Source organism: Echinops telfairi, unplaced genomic scaffold (assembly GCF_000313985.2).
Source record: "Echinops telfairi isolate 266 unplaced genomic scaffold, ASM31398v2 ScPeMD7_13;HRSCAF=56, whole genome shotgun sequence".
Lineage (NCBI taxonomy): Eukaryota > Metazoa > Chordata > Mammalia > Afrosoricida > Tenrecidae > Echinops > Echinops telfairi.
The window spans coordinates 162189-168188 of record NW_022103910.1 but is presented as its reverse complement, the minus strand read 5'-3'; positions in this window follow the sequence as shown (position 1 = coordinate 168188).

Genomic DNA, 6000 nt, shown 5'->3' with positions numbered 1-6000 from the left:
TCCTAGCTCTTTCCTCTATTTCCTTTTACTTTCCTCTTGTCTCACTATCATGCTCAGCCTTTATTTGGGTTACAGTAATTCCTCTCAGTTAAATTACCTTTGATCATGCCCTACCAGGTCTCCTACACCCTCCTCTCCACCGATACAACATTGTTATAAGTACATCTTTTCTACACAAATTTGAAACCCAACTTTTATTCTAAGCCTAATAATAAATGCAAAAAATTTAGCAAAAAAACCAGTAACCATTTATTAAATGCAACCAAAGTCTTAAATGCTCTGTCACACAACAAGAATGAAAAAAATAATTCCTTTTTTAAAATTATACTTTAACTCTAAAAGAAACCCTGGTGCTTATCAAACTCAGCTGTTAACTGCAAGGTCAACAGTTTAAACCTACCAGACCTTTAGTGGAAGAAAAATGAGGCAGTTTGTCATAAAGATTTCCAGTCTTAGCAACTGTGTGGGACATTTCTGCCCTGTCCTATAGGATTCCTTTGAGTTAGTTAGAATTAGGTTATTGCTAGAGGAGAAAAAAAAAAAGCAGAGTTGTACCAGGCACCAATAAAATGATTTAAAAATATAGAAATTTTAAAAGCTCCCAATTCCTTATGAAAAGGAGGCATGGTGGGGAAGAAGAAATAGAAAATAAGGAAGACTTTTAAAGGAGTCCTGGACCTCTAACCCCACCCAGTCCGCATTTAGGAGGGCCTGCATTCAGTCTGCCTCTCCCAGAGATCCTCGTCTTCCCAACACACAAGAGCTGATAACAGAGAAAGAAGAGATAATGGAAGTCAAGGGCATCATTTCATTGTCAGGAACAAGCAGGCACAGTGATCACACGGAGCTGCACCGTCAGATGGAGGAGAGGTGGAAAGGACCGGGCAGGGGAGCAACCAGCAGAGAGCTATGGTGATGGATAATTAAACACATTCCTAGGGACATCAGGTATTGCTTAATGTATACGTTAAACTAAATAAAGAAAAAACAGGTTGCTGAGGGGAGTCACTCAATAAAAAGGTATGATCCCTTATTTGGCTGGACCTAAGCCAGTTTTCAATCTTAGAACCGGCTGCATGCCAATGGCAACTATTTGGATGAATACCAATGAACCCTACCTGTCCTTTTTAAATGAAAACTGTGCCCATTGACTCACCACAGCAATCATGCACGGAAGAAAGGAGGATACTAAGGTCTTTTGAAAATTGTTGGATGCCAGGTTCAGGTTGACATTACAGCCAAACCCAGAGTGTCAGCATACTCCCCCCAATCCCATCCTGCCGCCTTTAATTGTGGATGTAAATAGTAGCCAGTAATGCGTGGAAACATGGCATAATTGACAGTAGGGCCTTACTTTCATCAGAGTCCCCCCCTCACCATACCTAATCCCTGAAGTCTACACAAAAGGAACTAACTTGGCAGTTGAAATAATCTTCTCACGTGTTCCTTGACTGGTGGAGTAAGAGATTTTAGAATAGGAGAAGTCCAGTGGAAACTTCTGGAACAGCCCCCCCCACCCCCCAATCTCAGTCAAAGTAATAAATCTACATCCCATGAGGCTCATGGCAGATGAGGCTCATGGCAGATGACAGTGCAATATCAAAATTTAACAAATATTGAAGTAAGTCCAGTACTTCAAGGTCAAATTCGAGCATTAATCACAATTTACCTTACTAATTCTTCTCTTACAAGTTCCCCTGGAACAAGACTGAACAGAGTCCTGGAGAAACTGGGGGTGGAAACAGAGATGCAAATAGACTCAAGCAAAATTTGGGGGTGATTGAAACATTCCAGCACTAGATTGTGTTGGAGTCCAGCTCTGGAAAGGAGGGTTGAACTGGATACCTGAAGGAGGTGTGGAGTCGGCGAACACAGAGGAGACACGAGAGATGTTCTGGTGGAAGCAATCTCTGCTGAGTTCTTCCAAGCAGCTTTATTTATACCATAAAAAGTTTTGCAGACCACTACATAAAAACAATGCCTTGTGATTAACTCCAAAGTTACCCTTATTGTTTCCACTAAAACCTGATAAAAGACCATTATAAGGTCTGTGCTTTTTTCTATCACTTTCTGTCCTCTTCCTGGTTCTTTCTTTCTGTACTGCTTGTCTTATACGTCACATGCTATTCTTGATTGAGGTGTTCAGAAAATTTGGATAGACTCCTATCCTACTCACTGCCCTATTTTTGGCTCACAATGTTCCTTTTCTCGTTAACTTAACACAATGAAACTACCTCATGTGCTACTTCAAAGCCTAATATCTACAAGCAGAGTTAAATGTTTCTCCGAGTTAAATATTTTCCTTTACAAACTCTCCCATGGTAACTGTTCCATTGTCTACTTATGTCTCTTTTATTTTTTTATACTCCTGAGGCACCATGGGGAGCCAAACTGTCTGATTCTTTGCCAAAGACTTAATGTTTCCCCTTTTACGTGTTTACTATTAATGTTAACCATTCTCTCTCCTTCTATGTAATATTGAAGCAAGTTTTACATCTGGTTTCGTTTGTATTTCTCAAGACTGCCCTCGCATCCACTCCATTGTCAGGTGCGGTAAACCTGACAATGCACAAAATTCTCAAGAATGGATTTAACAACAGCAAATATTTGAGGGATGTTGGAATCCCTCCCTGGGAAGCTCTGCTTTGCAGAAGCTCCTTCTACCAAGCTGTAGCTTTGCTAGACAGCATAGCTGAGATGGCTCCCAACAGGATTGTAGTAATCTTTCCATGATTATAAATGTACTAGAAATTACTGGGTTGTATAATCGGTGAATATGAAAGTATGCACTGTAATTGGACACTTTGACCAGCCTTTGGTCACCCAGGCTGTGAGCTATATGTTCCTGGGGCATTGGACTCTGTCCTTTCAAGGTGCACAGCATTTGTCATAAACCACCCCAGAAGGACTCAACGTGGAAACCCCACTAAGTGAGCTGTAAATGATGCACACTTTATGTTGATCCTTACTTTTTCTTTGAATCTTTGGCGTCTATCTCATACCTTAATACAACTCACTAGAAGCTTGCTGAAAGGAGGGCTGGCATAGACTGCATCCTTGAGCTGTACTCTAAGGGAGGCACATTAGTATTGAGACAAACTAAGTGAAAGATAATAAATGGCCAGGGTGTTAACAAGGAGCCCCAGTGGCACAATGGTTAAGTGCTAACCAACATGTCAGCAGCTCCAAACCACCAGATGTGGCAGTCTACTTGCCAAAGAGGTCACAGCCTGGGCAGTTCTTCAGGGCAGTTCTCCTCACTCCTATGTTTGTTATGAGTCAGAACTGACACAGTGACAACAGGTTTGGTTTGTGCTTCATGTTATTAAAACACATGTTCAAGACAGCTTTTATATACAAGTCCTGCTTGTTAACGGGGAACTCTGGTAGTGAAATGGTTACACTTGGGCTGCAATCTGCAGCAGTTGGAAACCACTGGCTGCTCTGAGGAGGAAGACTGAGCTTTCTACTCCCATGAAGAATCACTGTCCTGGAGACTCACAGACCAGTTCTACCCTGTCCTGTAGGGTCACTCTGAGTTGATGGCAGTGAGTGTGGTTTTTTTGTTTGGTCTGTACACAACTTATGCCAGTGTTTCCAACTATTTACCAAATTTGCAGATCCTAGACAGTGAATTGACTGTCATTATATTAGTATTTATCTTTTTCCATCTGTAGTTTACTTTTTTAAAAATTAAATAATCATTTTATTAGGGGCTCATACAACTCATCACAATCTGTACATACGTCATTTGTGTCCAGCACATTAGTCCATATGTTGACTTCATCATTCTCACAACACCCGCTTTCCACTTGAACCCTTGGTGTCAGCTCACTTTCCCCCTGCATCCCCACTTCCCCTCCCTCTTCCCCCTGATAATTTATAAATTATTATTATTTTATCATATCTTGCCCCATCCAACGTCTCCCTCACCCACTTCTCCGCTGTCCGTCCCCCAGGGAGGAGGCCACGTGTAGACCTTGTCCTCTGTTCCCCCTTTCTCCCTCTCCTTCCCTCCACCCTCCTGCTATCGCCACTCTCTCCACTGGTCCTGGGCGGTTCATCTGTCCTGGGTTCACTGTATTTCCAGTTCCTATCTGTGCCAGTGCACATCCTCCAGTCCAGCCAGATATGTTAGGTAGAATTGAGATCATGGTAGTGGGGTGGAAGGAGCATTTAAGAACTGGAGGAAAATTGCATATTTCATCGTTACTACACTACAAGATCCCATAAATAAAAAATAAATAAAAATATGTCTTTTAAACCTTTAATCACATTTAAAGCTTTCAACGTTTAATTTTTCTGAAATAAAATATTACTACAAATGCTACTTATTTACAATTTCATGGTTTGTCTTCCTTGTGTTCCAACTTGTTGCATTAGCACAATTAATACATTTTCTATTTCAAGATCTACATAACTTTTAACAATAGCTTTTATTCATTTAGTATGTCCTTCTGGGCTAAATATATACTTTAAAAATATTTTCCTCTTTTACTTACCTGACTCATTTAAATATAAAACTAACTTCAGTGAGAGAAAATAATTTATTTCCTTCCACTTATGGCATGCTTCAATTAAAGTTATACCATAAACTAGCTTTGGGTTTTACTAAAAAGATAACATGCATGTTATGTGCATTTATTTATCTAATGCATTCTACAAAATCAGTATCTCTGCTTCCTTTGTTTAAATATTGAATTAATTCTTTAAGATTCTGCTGAGGCAGTCACTCAAAGAGTTAGGACTTTAAAATCCAGTCTTTTTCTTTTAATTGAGCGTTAACTTTATAGAATTTCAGATTTAGTATCTTTTAAATTTTGGTTGGCAGTAGGAGCAGCCTGCTTGCCTAGAGAGAAAAAGAATGTCCTGTGGAGGTATATGAAAAATGAAATCCCTACCTTTTAAAAAAAATTAGACCCCTGATATTACAGATATGGTATTCAATGTGAACAAAAATAAATGATAATTGGGATAGAAACCATTGTAGTTGTTCATCTGTGTGCTAAAGTAGATTATGCTTGTCCATTCATAGAAAGAAGTTAGAAAAAAGGAATCACACATTTTGGAATGTAAATAATTTGAATGGACTGATTTAGTAATGGCCGTATTCTTGGTGTAGTTGATAGATACAATTTAATATTTAATATACTATTTATTTTTAATAATTAATGTTGACAATCAATGTTTAGTCTAAATCCTATTTCCTTTTTAAAGATCTGACATTTAAAAGTGAAAGGAAAGATATCTTAACTCTGGGGAAGGGCAGTGACAGAATTCCTGGAAAGCATACAGAGAAAGACAAGTGATAGATGAACTAATACATAATACAAATATAGCCTTATCGTAATCATGTTTTGTTTACTTGCTTTAACCTTTCTCCAACTTAAGAACACTACAAGGAACAAGATTGGTTGAATTTCATCTTTATTGTACAACATGTGGTAGAAATAAATAAAAAGGAATAGAAGTAACACACAGAGTAATTTATAAAGTGACTCAACAGCACCAGTATAATTAAGAGAAGCCAGTAAAGGAGCTTGGTTGCATAGTGAGTTACAAGTTGGGCTGCCAACTGTAAGATCAGTGGTTTGAATCCATTAGCCACTCCGCAAGAGAAAGATGAGGCTCTCTATAGTTTTGGAAACCTACAGGGGCAGTTATACCCTGTCCAATACGGTTGCTATGAGTTGGAACTGACTTGATGGCAGTGAGTTTGTTTTTTATGGAGTTGAGATGAAGGCAAGGAGTCCCAGTAGTGCAGTGGTTAAGTACTAGGCTGTTGACCAAAAGGGTGGCAGTTTGCATTCACCAGCTGCTCTGGAGGGGAAAGGCAAAACAGCATGCATCCATAAAGAATTACAGTGAGGCCTACTCTGTTCTACAGGATCACTATGAGTCTGAATTGATGTCATGACATATATTAATAACAATTCCCAGAATTCAACTGTTAGAAAAGGTGGGTCTCAATGCAAGCACAGAGAGATATGCATGTGAAAA